Genomic DNA, 15,932 nt, shown 5'->3' on the forward strand with positions numbered 1-15,932 from the left:
CTGCATTTCAATAGAGTGGTCTTTTGCTTGATAGTATAGGACCCTTGCTTAACATTGTTTTGATGGCATCCTTACAGTAGAGTGGTGATGTGGAACCCCCCACAAGAAGGTTGTATCTTTGGAGTGGTCTTGTGCCAACTGCGCAGTTCTCCTGGATTCTGGCGTGAATGTGGGCGGCGATCGCACATCCCCACATCCACCCAGTCTATTGATTTAGTTTGTTCTGGGATAGAATAATGGGCGGCGACAGCTCATCCCCACATCTACCCAGTCTATTGATTTAGTTTGTTCTGGGATAGAATAATGGGCGGCGACAGCTCATCCCCACATCTACCCAGTCTAAGGATTCAACATGGGTCAAAACCCTTGACAGCATTGTCATGGATACATAGAAATTTAATATAGGCATAGTCTGTTGCACCTTGCCCAAATATGATAAGAAGTCAAATGGTATGAAGATAAGAAGTAAAGTGCATCACTCTCCATAACAATAGTCAAGCTACATAGTCATACTGTAGCATGTCATTGTTTGGGAAACCAAACACTACCTCACCCTAGCTCAAGAGCAATGGAGTGCTGTACAGAGTGTTGGTAGCCAGCATATGGGTTGCCTTCTTTTAACAGCAGCACAGTACTGTGAGGTCTGTTTGTCAGTATATGCGTCCACATACACCAGCCATACACATTAGTGAAAGCCTACTGCATCAGTCATGTGTCGTGAAAGTATTTGAGTATGGACACATATCATTTGCCACCTGTTCAATGCTAACTTGGAGATAGTGTTCACAGTAGATCACATGACCCATTCATCTGTAAACCCATGATTTATTTTGGTGGCTTATTTGAAAAGGCAAATCACTGCATGGAGGTTCCTGTCAGGCATTTGTCATGAGCAAGGCAGTACTGGAATCATATGGCAACAGTATTGGTACAGAGGGATGGGTACTATATCATCCTATGGGCAAGATAAACCCCACCTTTCTCATGGACAAGAGGATTAGTATTGAGTCCATGGCTTTCATGGCACACTGGGTGGCCTTTCCTTCCTCTAACTGTCAAGAAGGGTCCATGGGTAATATAACGTGGAAGCAGGTCCATAGTGCAGCATCAGCCAATGTTGTGTATGCAAGAGTTAATGTGAAGAAGCCACAGGGGAGTTGATATCTCAGAGAAGGTGTTGGAGGTAGTAGCATAGTGCATAAGGCACAATTTAAATTTTGGCTTCATTGCAGCATACAATGTACTGCACACCCGTGGTGGAGCAGCTCAACAATTCAAATGCAACTCACAAAAGTACCATTAGACACAAACAAAAGACAATGGGCCTCATTACGACCCTGGCGGAAATGGAAAAATGATGGCGGAAATGCAATACCGCCATCGAACACCGCTCGTTGCGATTATGACCCGTCACCGTAAAGTACGATGCCATTAGCGACACCGCAGTGAACGGCAACGCTAACTGCACCAAGTACGCGCACGCGCGCCTTGCAAAACCGGAATCACCGCCATGGCGCAACGGTACGCGAATTCTGACCCTAGCGGACATGTACTGAACGCCATCAAGCACGTCGTAAAGTACCATTCCGCCATGGCGAGAAATACGGCATCGTGAACCAACCGTAAATGGCCCACTGAGTGCCTGTACTCCACTCCCTGGCCACATTGCACAACTCCTGGCAGGCGCAATGTACTCACACTATGCAACCAGTGAAATCTACAATTCACCCATGCATGCCAACGTAGAAATGCATGCAGGGGCTCAAAGCGCCCCGTGAGTGGGCATCCATGTACGGCATGTCACCATAGCCGTACTGATGCAGCACAGGCATGTGAAGGTACAATACATCAAAATGAAAATCAAGAACACATGACACAAAACAACAGTAGTCCCCCATCGCTTGCCACCAGCGCAAGGCAACATCCAAAACAGCATCCTGAGGGGGATTGCACCAGCCCTGTACTCTTGCCAGTAAACAAACCAACCATCAGCAGAAGCATGTACCACACAAGTTGGCAGAGTGACTGAGCAGCCAGGCTCATCCCAAGAGGGGCCGATGGGAGCTGCAGGGCACAGATGGCATGAATACAGAAGCTATTCCAATGGACATGACCCCAGTCCCCCTCCAACAAACGCACGCAAACACAGGCACCTGTGACCAGCCACATTCTGAACATCCCATCATTCCACCAATCGACCTGGCTGACAGGCACCAGTCGGCCAAAAGCCAATCCCCCGCCCCTGAACAGCACATCATGTAAACAGTCACAATGGCAGCCCCTATCCGTGACCATACTGTGCTACGTAGGCAAACGCGGCCAGTACTGTACCACACAACTCAACTCAGAAGGCGGAACACAATGCAGATCATCTCGCAATACATACCGCCACAAATCGAAAATCGCCACATCACCTGCAAAGAATAACGCAACACGACAAATATCGGAATACAATTTAAATGCACATCCAAATGACAAAGGCCCCACAGCAATTTGCAAAATAACACCAAAACATCCATCATCACCGAGGGCTGCATCTGCAATAATTGACCAGCTTCCACTTGTGTGACGCCCTGTACCATCATGGCACACAGGGCCTACATCAACGTTCCAAAAGGCAACATGGAAGCGGCAAGAACCGCAGGTCCGTCCCATGAGGCAGGCACTAGTCGAGCTGAAAGGCCGAAATGTTGCACCTAGCCACCAGTACAGCGTAAGGGCATGTGGCCCATTGGCGATCGTCCCATAAGATCGAAATGGTGCTCCACTGATTCACCCGAAGCTGCAGGTGTCGAGAGTAAAACCCATCTGGAGGAGTGGCGTAGAGATGGCATCTGCAATAGGGCAGGAGATACCTGTCACCCAAATGAAACACAAATTAACCGATTGCATTACGGGACTCATGATGCATTACAATCTTCATTCAACACACCAAATCCACACCCATATGCATGCTAGCCCACTCCAAAGGAATATACACACCCCTAAATCAGTATCGATTCATAACGAAATCAATCGAGGTAAATACACCATTGGCAACGTCGGTTACTGTGCATGCGTCCGTCAAGATAGAACCCATGACATGGGATTAGTAACGTGCCTAGACACAAGTGTATGAAGGCGCGTCGAGACAGGGAGGATCCGACAAGGGCAGATAGACGTAAGTCCCACTATGGCAGCCTTGCATCACATAGCGCAGGGGAAGGGGAGTGATTCAAAAAACCCATGTACATGGCAGACCCTAAACGGAATCATCTGTCCATGCATCCATTCATCATTCCCTCATCCCGCAATGAAAACGCATGAATATTCACTCACATAATATGTGAAACTTCCATCGCGTCTGTGCGTAATGCAGTCTGCAAAAACCACTGTGCTCCTGGCCGGATCTGTAGTGTTGTGAAGCAAGATGGATTTGGGAACGTCCTGCCTTATCGTCCACTACGCTATTGCGCATCCCATTCAATTCATATCATTCATTGCTTGCTCGTTATGGGCCATGTCCCAAGGACATTCTACAATAGAACCTTACATTTCCAGCCAGACCTGTGGGCGTATCCTCGCCGCTACTTCAAAACCAAAAATGCTGGCCTTCGAATTCCTCACTTGCAACATTACGTCGAAAAGGCTTCTGTGAACGCTTGCATTCACAATTACATCAATGTAGTGCGGCTGTGTGTCATAATGCTAACTGGCTGCAATCACAAATGGGACGCCACGCCCGTCGGTGAAGTACGTTACTGTGCTGCATGAGGGTCGGCCATCGATCGAGCCCTACATACCACTGACTCTTCACAGGTATGTAAGCGGCTGCAATCATAGCATGTGTAACAATGGGAGCATAGCATGAAAATCAGTCAAAGTACATCACACTGCCATCGGGATTTGATACATGATTCCAATCCCAAGATGCCATGCGGCCAAATGCAGCCTTACGTGCGGGACGTGCTCGGCCAGAAGGGATTGCATCTGCCACAGATCCATTCAATCAGCACAGGTGGAGGCCATACAGGCCGACAGCACATATATAGCAGACCCAAACCCCTCCCACAACCACTCCCACTCCAAAATGCTACCGGCAGGACTAGCGATGTTGGGCCTGGGGGACCAGATAGCACTGCAAGTGCTACAACTACAAGAAGACGACGAACAACAACAGGTACAACAACCGGGCGCACAGGGGAGACGGAGGAGAAGGAGGAGGAGGAGGGCAAGGCAGGGTCAGCAAGGCCCACAAGCACTGCCACTACCACCACGCAGGCGGCCCGCAATCCCACGCCTCCGAGCTGATCCGTTCAACCTCACTGCTGAGCAGATCCACACCCTCTACCGTTTGGACCGGGACACCATAATCGCCATTGTGGACATGACACATGCTGACCTCGTGAGCATGATAGATAGCCCAACCGCCATCCCACCCCTACTGAAGGTGGTGTCTGTACTCCACTTCCTGGCCACAGGCACCTACCAGCACACAGTGGGACAGTTGCATGGCATTTCACAGCCACTGTTCTCACGGACACTCTTCCAAGTGCACGATGCCCTCCTGACGCTGTACTGCATGCACCTGAAGATGATGATGATGATGAGGGTGGGGATGTGGAGGCACCTCAAGGAGTCCATGAGGCACAGGATGCACGTGCAATCCGACAGAGCATCATAGATGCATGCTTCTAGCAACCACGCATGGTGCCTATTACACGGAAAGGGGACCTGTGGCACTGTGTGTGTGTAGTACAGGCACATTGTGGACTGTACGCCTATGAAGGCCTCGTACGCAAATATCAATGTCCACACATGTCATTGGATGATAATGAGGTGCTGTATTGTTAATGTGATTTGATTTATACACCCTATGGACCCGCCACCCAGTGAAGCCCAACACACCCCCTCCACCCTACTACCTCCCCCCCCAACACCAGTGTCCAAATATGCATGCTGTCCGTGGGTAGACGCTATTGCAAGCCCCCTCTACGGGTATCAGGGGCACCCCTGCCCGTGGAGCGCAGGTTCCTGCCAGATCTGCGTTGGGGGCTGCCCTGGACGGAACTTGCCACGGATGATGTCTCTGCCTGCTCGCGTCCATGCATGTCTCTGAGGGTTTGTGAGAGCTCCGAGAGCACACGGCGCACAGCAGCAAGTTCAGCACAAACGTCTTTGGACGTCGCATGCAGTTCCCCCCTCAGGCTCTCGGTGCTTTTCTCCATTTGTGCTCTCAGGCTCTCGGTGCTTCTCTCCATTTCTCCCCTGAGGCTCTCACTACTTTTCTCTATTTGTGCCCTGAGTGTCTCGGTGGATGTTTCCATGTCTGCCCTGGAACCCCCGCATTCATTTGCATGGTCCTTGAGTAGCGTGGACACTTCCTGCTGTTGCTCGATCAGCAGGTCGAGGGACTGTTGCCTCTGCTGGGCCATGGACATTTGCGGTGGTGTGACAGGGGGGCTGCTCAACACATGTTGCCTTGGCACAGGACTTGTGGGGGTTGGCCAGTCGTCGTCTTCAGGGTGCCCCTGCGTGGTTTCGTCATGGTGTAGGGGATGGAACATGCAGGGGGATTGGGAAAGGTCATGGATGGTACCTACGTCGCCAGCACTGTTTTCCGTGTCGGAGCATGCTGGCATGACAGCTGTGTCACCTATGGTGCTGCTACCACCAGAGGCAGTGCCATCAGATACGTTCTTTGGGGGGACCTGTGGTGCTGGGGTTGTGGACTTGCTGGCTGCTGGGGTGCCTGTTGCAGTCCCCTCCAGTGTGCTGCCACTTGATTCCTGCTGCTGCCGTGTCTTGATCCTTGCACCTGAGGTGGAGGCTCTTGGGACGTTGGTCCTGGCCCTCTTTGCAGGCGTGCTGGTAGGGGTGTCCTGCAGCTCGTCGTTGGTATCGGACCCTGTGGTGGAGTAAAGAGGGGCGAGCGTTAGTTATGGGTCTGTCGGATTTGGAATGGCAACGTATCAAATGCATTGGGGTGGTACATGAGGCTGATTTGGGACTGGGCCTTGGAGGTGGTCTCATTTTCGTGTGGATTGAGGATGCATTCATTTGGCTGCCTGCAGTTAGGGGGTGCATGCTGCACATGTAGGGGTTGTTTATGGCATCTTGATTGATTTGTTTATTCATTCTGACTTTTAGAGGGCGCTGTCAGGGCAAAGTATGTATTGCACTATGGGGTCACATGGTACTGCACATGTTCGTGTTTTGTGGATTTCGCATTGTTTCTCTTGGCCAACCTACCTGATTCTCCGGATGTCGGCACTCCTTTCTCCATCCCTCCGACTCCCTCTATGCTCTCCATTCCTATGGTGGAGGCGCAGATATCCTCCCAGGGGGTCAACTTGATGGGCGACTCTGAACCCCCCCCGGTAGCTGTGGCGATGTTCCTGTTCGCAGAAAGTATGCTGCGTACGCGGATCCGCAGGTCGTCCCACCGCTTGCGACATTGCTGTGGCGTGCGGGGTGTTGTCCCCACCGCACTTATGCGCTGTGCCACCAGGGCCCATATGGCCTTCTTGTTGGCAAGGGCCGTCCTGGTCATTTGACTGGAGAAGACGACGGCGGCATTTTCCTGGAGGGTCTCGGTGAGCACGGTCAGTTCCTCTCGGGAGAAGTGTACCTGCCGCTTGCGATCACACGCTTTCTTGGCTACCTTTCCCATATTTATTTTTTTAACTGGGGTTGCTAACGGGTTGGGATGTGTGTCAGGGTCGGATTTTTAATGGTTGTGTTGGGATTCGGATTTTATAGTTGTGCGGCGTGCTGTTTCCCGTTCCGGCCACATGCTTTTACTTCCGTTTCCGTATATTTACGGTGCCCGTAATTTGCGGTGCCCGCTCGTTACGGTGACCGCTCATTACGGTGACCGCTAAGATGGGTGGCGGTATTGCACCTGGTGCAGCGTACGGCGGCGGTAAGGGCCGTTTTGGGGTCATTTCCGCCATCGCAGCCTTTCGGATTCCGCCATGGCGTAATGCTCGTGCCCGATGGGTCGTAATTAGCCGCACTTTGCTCCTTCGTGCAATGGCGGAAACGCTATTTACGCTGTTGCGGTCCGGTCAGTCACTTTCCGCCAGGGTCGTAATGAGGCCCAATGACAGAAAACTGTATACACTGAAACATCTAGTTGTTTTGCAACTTTGTTGTCTAGGTGCTTGTGCTCCCACTTTTTAAGCCTCAGTGGTGCATATTTCCTTTGACAGGACGATTCTTCCAAAAAAACTGCAATTGTGCGTTGCGGTGCAGCCATTTTCTCCAAAAGTGATGTTAGCAGCGTAGTTCATTTGCTCAAACATGTTTTTGTTTTTAGTTGCCCATTTTAATGATCATAATTCAGATGATAGCGTTAATGGAGCCAATTTACAAGTCCTAATAACTAAAGTCCTTAATTTCCATAATGATAACCATTATACCTCCAACATGGCTCTCCTTGTCTCTTTGGGTAAAGCCCTAACTGTAATATTTTCCCTGACGTTCATAGCCTGCAGATTCAATGTGCCAATCTTTCACACGTTGGCGTCATTCAGTAACATTAGCATTATATCGAAGGAGCATGCTCTAATGATATGGAGAAGACTATATACATTATTTTCAAGATATATCAGATATTATATCCACAGAATGACACATGCAGTAGTAATTTACACTTTTATTCAGCATCTGACCACAATAATGAATTCATTGTCTGGCTGCAATTTTATTTGCAAAAGAAGTAAACACATACAACCTCTCTCTCAGGTGAGATTCAAACTTGCTTATTTACTTTTCATTGCATGTAATCGCTAGTATTCACTCGTTCTTGCGTCCCGAGTTAGATCATTGTCTACGTCTGAGACAACTGGGGACTCCAGTCCTTATTAGGTGTTATATGAATTTTACCTCATATGGTGGATTCAGAAAGATCAATATTTGTCTATTGCTCTTTTTACGCTTAGGATGTGTTTTTCAGCAAATGATTTTTCTATTTCTACCTCCATGTTCTAATCTGAGGTCACACTTTTTCTTTACCATTAATTATGTAGCCAGTAAAGAAGATGGGTTATTATTTATGATGTTGACCTGCGCTTTCTGATTTGTTGGGTTTTGTACTCAACTTGCACATTGATTGTTCATGTATGTTGGGGTGTTGTGATTTCTTTAATATACGTTATAAATTAATTGTTCATGTGAAAATATATAATTACAATATTCAATATTCACGGTAGTGGCTGTGTAGTTATGGTTAAGTTGCTTATCCTATAGGAAGAGCACTTTTTGGGCGGTTTATAACTTCGCTCCCCCTCGACGAATCCTCACCAAACTTTGCAAAAAATGTATATGGCCCACTCTGAATTTTTGGTGAAGTTTGGCCCCGGGGGTGAGGGGCAAAGTTATAGAGGGGGTCCCAACATTTTTATTTTCCCATAGACATAATCAGAGAAATCTTTGCACATGCCTACAGCTCAAACCGCTGGATGGATTTCCACCAAATTTGTGGCAGGAGCAGCAGCCTAGTCCTGAAAGCCTGCTTTTGCTAATTTGGTGTGAATCCGTCTAGTATTTTTTTTTTAAATGGCCAAAACGTAAGGCAAAAAATGTGTGATATCTATGTCCGCTCCGCATATACACACTTCACTGTTCGCTCCACAGACAGGACACTGATTGGCTAATAGACTTGCGTTATGTCCGCGTACATGCGACATGTGTTTCGATTGGCTGGGATGAGGCGTGAGGTGCATCAAATTGTTTCGATGCTCCCGCCATCTTGGATCCGCCGACAGTGCGGCGGCAAACAGAGGCAAAATGCAAATTTGGGGAGTTTGTTGGTGTGCAGAAGTGTTGGGGAGGGTTGGGGAGTAAGAGATGTGTCAAATACTGTATTTGTTTAGGTGGCAGGTACCCCTGATGTGTTTGCCATGTCTGTGGTCTTCGGGGCTGTCTGCGGACATAATAAATGCACTACTGGCTATTTTACTTTAGTATGATGTTGGTTTTGGGTTGTTAGTAGAGGATTAATTGTAATTAATATCCCCTGTAAGCAGCGCACATACCACAGTCAAAATGTTTTGTAGCATAGGTGTGTTATGCTGCAGTGGTTGTGGCCAGGGACTAAAGTCTTCAGTGCATGGCCACAACCAACCACATGTCTGGATTTTTTTTTACCCTCATATTTAGTACTTTACAAGTACTTTAGTTCAAACGAGTGTACTGCTCAATTTGCTCAGTTTCTGTGTTTGTTTTCTAAATCATTGGGTCTGTGGGAAAAAAAACATGCTGCATTAAAAAAAAAACTTCTATGTTGTGGTACAATATATTTCTCTCATTGTTGTACTGTTTATTTCTTGCTTCTTGCTAATCTTCTATTTGTTGGCTTGCTGCAGATTTTTGGGACAATTAGATACCTGTTGGCGTATTCTAACTGTATATTTCTTGTTTGATTTTAGTGGTATTTGCTTACCTGTTTGCTTATTGCAGATATGTTGGGGCAGTTAGATACCTGTTGGTGTATTCTAACTGTATATTCCTTGTTTGATTTTAGTGGTATTTATTTATCTGTTTGCTCGTTACAGAATCTTGGGGCAGTTAGATACCTGTTGGCATAATCTAACTGTGCACAGTTTTGAAGTTGAAGTTTTGCTTATGTTCATACACAGATTACATATAAAATTTTGCTTTTAAGAATATTAAGTAAGCGTTTACAAGATTTGCTGGCAATCTCTGCTTTAGAATAATGGTACTATAATTACGTTCGAACCATACACAATTCTTTTTTTATATATGCACTGTAGTGACCTGCATTGGTTGTGGCTCCTGCATGTTGGATTATACCTAGTGTTGTGAAGGTGTTCTTACTAAGTGATACTTGACCGTGTGTGAATCCATTCAGCGACAGTTGTTTTTGGTACCATCTGCATTGTAACGTAAAAGCATTACTATTACATACTTACTATGTGTCTGTATTTGTAAGGTGGAGTGATTATCTGAATTGCAGGTAGTAAATAATCTGCCATGGTTTGCATTTTGTACGAGTTGCTGAAATGGAATGGATTCACAGTTAGGTATGGATACATACACAAAGCGTTCATTAGGGACTTGTTCCTGTGCCACATGGTTGCAGAGAGTGCATGTATGTTTCCACATGTATGAAATCTGAAAGATTTCATTTATATGTATGTTTTTGTTTTCCAGTACTTGTAGTAAGTACATTAGAAATTTTTGTGGATCTTCTTGTGAGTTTATAGTGAATTTGACAATTCCAGCACAGTAGTCCAATTCTTGTCTTATTCCATGAACACTGTAAGTGTTGTCAGGATTGTTGGTTGCATTTCTATGAAGGACTAGTATTTGCAAACACAATTGGTCTGTACTGTGTAAGTAAATGTTCACAATAATTGGTGGCAAATGGAATAGAATATTTATTGCTACATTTGCGTAGCAATTTACAGCAGTTATATTTCAAAATGTGAATGGACCTGACAATTCTGTGTCGAAGTCATTTGTTCGGAGTGTGTGTTGCTTCATTGAACAAGTAGTTGAGTTACTTTGACCAGTAGATTCTTCTTTGGTTGTGGTACTTGATTAGTTTCTTTTTTTTTCTTTGGAAGAATTGCAGTGGGATCCTGTATCATTTCAGTTTGAAGTAGTTTTCTTTTACAACGTTTTGCTTTTTGTGGAACAGGATAGGTTTTTAGATGGGGATGTGGAGTGAACGCAGCCTATTGAATTCTAGAATGCAAGGAATATCTGCATTTACTTTACTTGCATCAAAGTTGATCAGAAATAGCCCTTCAAGTGTACATAAGCGTGATAGTGCTACATAGGTCATTCCTTCCTTAAAGACTGTTTTACCAATATCTACTAATGCTTATCTAGGATAAGACCTTGTGATTTGTGAATGGTAACTGCATATGCTAGAGTTAGTGAACATTTTTCTCTGCATACATACATGTCTTTGAAAAGAAGGAAGTGGACTGTTGAGCGTCCTATCCTTTTAACTTCTGATAGTTTGTCAACAACTGTACCAAGTGCTCCATTAACTAGTCCTTGCTCTACGTCAAGGTTACGTTGAAGCATTACTCTACAATTTAAAGATAATTTTAATATTTTCTCTAAACCAGCTGTGTTGGAGATAGAGTTTTCTAGGGTATTTAGTCTAGTTGTTGCTTGTTAACATATGTGTAGGGTGATACCATGTACGTCCAGTTTATCTGTGGAGAAAATTCCAATTATTGGTTTCATTTCTTTTTTCAACTTTGTTTCATAGAATTTTGAACAGCTTGCAAGAGTTGACATCAAGGACATACAGTTGACATTTTTGTGTGCTAATTGTTCCATGACATCAGTAGCACATGAGTTATGGCCATAGAGTGCATGGATGTGCCTGGTTTTTAATATTGCTTGTGCTTCTTGAGATAGTACACCAACGCTAATACTTTTTAAAATGTTGGCGCATGTGAGGTCTGCCGACTGGCTCATGTTTTCTGTTAATATTCTGTATTGGGAATGTTGCCAAAGGTTGACATTTCCTTTGCTGCCAAGAGTTTTACGGCACAATTTGTGCCCTAAGGTTTTAAAAATAGGTTCAGCTTTCACTGGTGTCAATTGAAGAAGATTTCCTCCAAAGAGCTGTTCGTAGTCTGCTTTGAGGACCTCTTGTATTCTGAGGTGAATCAAAGCCAACATTAGGTTGGAGACCATGCTCACCTCATCTATTAGCAGCATTTTCATTTGTTGAAAACTCTGCGTAGTTCCATTGCAGCTTCTGTGGAAAGTTTGTAATAGTCTAATTTGTTTTGGTGTTCTACTGGAAGGAGTAGTAATCGGTGTAAAGTGACACTGCCTATGTTGTAGACAGCTAAACCTGTGGGTGCAGTTACAACAGCTGAAAGTTTGTTGCTTGTCAATTGTTGAAGGAACTTGCTGATGATTTTGATTAAGAATGTTTTGCCTTAACCAGCTTTACCACTCACATATAGCAGTATAGGTTTGTAGTCTTCGCAGGTACGTTTTTATTTACATGTTCCACACCATGTTCAATTTGTTTTGTTATTTCTTGGAAAAAAACGACACTGCTCATTGTTCAGTTGTGATTTCAGTACAGCAAAGTCTTCTGTAGCTTGTTCAAACTGATACATGGTGTTTTCTACTTCTATCATGGCTAATTGTGCCTCAATTGCTGTTAGTGGCTGTCCAAGTGGTTCTTGGCTTCCTATTACAGAAGGTTGACTACTGTCGGGAGTGTCCACTTGTAGTTGGGCCTGGAGTTCTTCTTTGTGTTGCTGTTCATTGTGCAGCATTGTTTGGTACTGTGTAAAGTTTACGTCAGTTATAATGCTTTCATTTGCTTTGAAAGTGTCTTCATAGGAGTCATTCGTATCCAGTAACTCTTCTTCTTTTCTCCATGGTTTAAAATGTTGTAGCAGGGACATGTAATACAGTTCTTTATCTTGAGGAGTTTTAAATGACAATTTGACATTATTAATTAAGCTGTGTTTAGTCAGTTTCACTAAGTTGCCTTCACAATTTACCACTCTGTATCTACCTTTCTTTTCATCTGGTTTAACATTATTTTTGTATGTGAAGTATTGGGCTACGAGGTAGAGACACATGGTTTCCAAAGTGGTACTCCTGTTTGGCTAGTATGTGTCTAGTAAATTGATTTTGAAATGTCTTGGCTGTTGGGACCATTTTGGCTCTTGTTTCTATGTCCTTATATGATTTTAGAACTCTTTTTCTAGATTTAGCAGGACCGAGACTTAGCCATACTATATTGTCAGATTTTCCATAAAAGGCAGTATCGTTTAACCGGTCTGCAGCTTCATAACAGCCACATTCTCTATGAGAGAGTATTTTATGTCTAAGCTGTACAATTTCTGTCATAGTGTTTTGTCAGATGATATGTAATCCCAGAACTTCTGAAGCTCTGTTTTTTTCTGCTTTGGTTAAGTAGGCTGTGACATATCATGCAACTGCAGTGGAATTGTCTGCAATGTACTGCACATCTATGTTCGCATTCCATATGAGGGCAATGCTTGCATTGTAATCGTTGATGTATTTTGATTCTCCTGTTCTTTTAATGTAATATGTGTTCTTAGGTGATTTACCTTTGACACTATGTCTGACTGAAGACTGAAGACAGGAAGTTGTTTACTTGACCTGTTGCTGAAACTGGTCTAGAGAAACCAAAGCAGCATTTCGTGTAGTATTTCCCTTTTTTAAAATATTTGCGATGACAATATTTCCCACATTTGTGTCTTTGAAATTGTAAAATTTGTGCATGAAGGTCACTATGTGTTGTTTGTGAAGGGATTTCACAAGTGACATATTTTTGGATGAACTGCAAAACAGTGGCATCACTGTCCTGAACAAATTTAGGAGCATCTTTAATTCCTAATAGCATATGAATTTGTGGTGCTCCTCTGACTTGGTATTCTATTCTCCAAAAGAAGTGTTGAACTTCTCAGAAGGGAGGAACAGTTTTATTACAAATAAAGTGTAGCATAGCAATGAAGCAATGATGGAAATATCTTGATATGTGTACAGGATCTAGAGAGCAGGGTTCTCCTGGTGTTTTTATATCTATGTTTCTTTTATCTTTGTTTGCTGTGCGTAGGCAATCGTGTAAATCTTCCCATGCATATTTTGCACAACTTAATGTAACAAACCAAGTGGGTGGGCCAAGGTTTCTTATCATACAGTGTACATCTCCGTAACGCCGGAACCAGTATTCTTTTGTACCATGCATATTGGCTAAAAGATTTGTAATACCTGACTGTAAAACATAATCTTTTTCTTGCACTTTTTGTAATTGCATTGCTGACATATTTTGAAAATGGGTACCTGATTTTAATGTTTGTGCAACTCCGTAGCATAGAGTTGCTAGTTCACTTTCAAAGAGAAGGTGGAATATGTATTCCACGTTTTGTCTGAATCTGGGGCCGTTAGAATACATTCGTAGGGAGCAATATTTTGATGCTGTTATCCGTGTGGGTCTATCATTGTACCCTCCTCCTTTTCCAGTAGGAAAGAGTAGAGGAAAGGCTTGTGTTTCTATACTGTTTTCCCATATGCTGATTGGAGATCCTTTGGCTTGTCACATTTGGTACGTTTCCAGTGCATCATCTACAGTGTCTTTAGAGTGTAAAGGATGAATTGTATAATGGTCTAAAATATTGGATTGTGTAGCAGGATTTAGAAGTTCAAATTGACTAGTTTCTGGTGACTCTTGAATTATTTCAATGGTTTCTCTCAGGTTTTCTTCAATATTAATTTCTTTGTTGTATTCATTGTTGTTTTTTAGATATTGCAGGGCTTTTATAACTTTATGTAAATCCACAAGTTGTTGCCAAATTGTTTTGCTTTTGTAGGTACGCCATTTACTAAGACAATTAAAGATTTATCTATTGGCGTTGCACTCCTAGAGTGTGTACATTTTCTTTGAGATCTAATCTAATGGTAAATAAATTACTTTGCCACAAATGCCTTTGACTAATTCGAGGGAGGTAATTTTCCTATTTTTGGTTGGAGGCATATTATTGCTTGAAATGGGTACACTGTTTGAATTATGATGTTCTCATATAAATTAAGTTGTTGCAGGGGTTTTGGTAGTGGGAATAATTCCAAGTTATTTGTGATAGCACGTGAAGGTGTTTGGTTGTTGTCAAGTTTTGCAATGCAGTCATTTCAAAGTATTAAGGGGTCAGATATGTCGGATTTGTTTTCTGCTATAAGGTAAAGAGCTAATTTTGTAAGTTATGTCTATAGTTTTTGTGGTACTTTTATAAGAAGTCCTGCGGCAACACACACACACACATACACACATGGTTTGGTACTTCAGCAGAGGTACTTTTAAACTATAGTATTTCTTTTTTGTATGTATTTAATAGAAGGTTGCTATTTGTACAGTAGTTGCTAATTTTTGTACATCTATTTCATTTTGTAAGTGGCTTTCAATTCTGAAATATTTTCTCTGGATATGCTCTATTTCTTTGAGTAGTTGCTTGGCTGTACCATGTAGAAGATTGTTATTTGAATTGGCTAGTGCTAAAGCAGGACTTTCAGCATCGTATGGTTTATGGACTAGATTTCTTATAGTTGAATGATGTGTTGATATCATTTTGATATGATGGAAGATACTTTTGCAAATAGGTCCTGAAATGCAGGCTAATGAATGTCCTTGTAGTGCTGTGTATTTGCGCACTGGACAGGCATCCATATTTTGTAGTATTTTGATTTTGATTGTATCTTTGCTTTTTACATACTAATTAAGGAACTGGCGTAAACATTTGAACGATTTTTTGGCAATGTTACACATTGATGTGCACGGCCATTTGTAGACTGGACTTTTTGGTTGAGTAGAATGGGGAGGTAATACTGATTTTTCTGGGGATAATTTTGTGAGCAAAGTTTCTTGCTCCATAATGTTGTTATTAAGTTTTTCATACCCTCGTCCACTGCTATGTATGGCAATTGGGTTTGTTTGGTTTTGATTATATGCTTCTTCATTAAACTATTGTTCTCTGGTCGTGGTGTAACTCCATTCACATCCACAGATGTTTAAGAAGCTATTATTGTTGATATTCCGTTTATTGAGAAGTATTTTTTGTAGTTTAGTAGTTAGTTTTGTCAGTGGTTTCATCCTGTTTAAAACTAAAATAAATAACTTCCTTTTGAGAAGAATTGCACTGTCTACGAGAGCTTCTAGGATTAATTTTCTATGGTAGGTTTTAAGGGTTGTGCATAATTTCTCTCCTGTTTTTAAAAGGTTCTGAAGGACTCTGTGGCAGAACATTTTTTGTAAAAAATGTTTTTGGTATGCTTACTTGCTACTACATCAAGATTTATAGGTGCAACATTAGCAATAAATGTAGCTGAAGTCTTGTTTGGTTTTACATTTTGATAGAGGAGGGAAAGTTTCTGTACTGGAAGCTTGTTTTGTTTCGCTTAATGACGTTATTAGCTGT

The sequence above is a fragment of the Ambystoma mexicanum genome, chromosome 8, assembly GCF_040938575.1.
Source record: "Ambystoma mexicanum isolate Mex_15411 chromosome 8, UKY_AmexF1_1, whole genome shotgun sequence".
Taxonomy (NCBI): Eukaryota; Metazoa; Chordata; class Amphibia; order Caudata; family Ambystomatidae; genus Ambystoma; species Ambystoma mexicanum.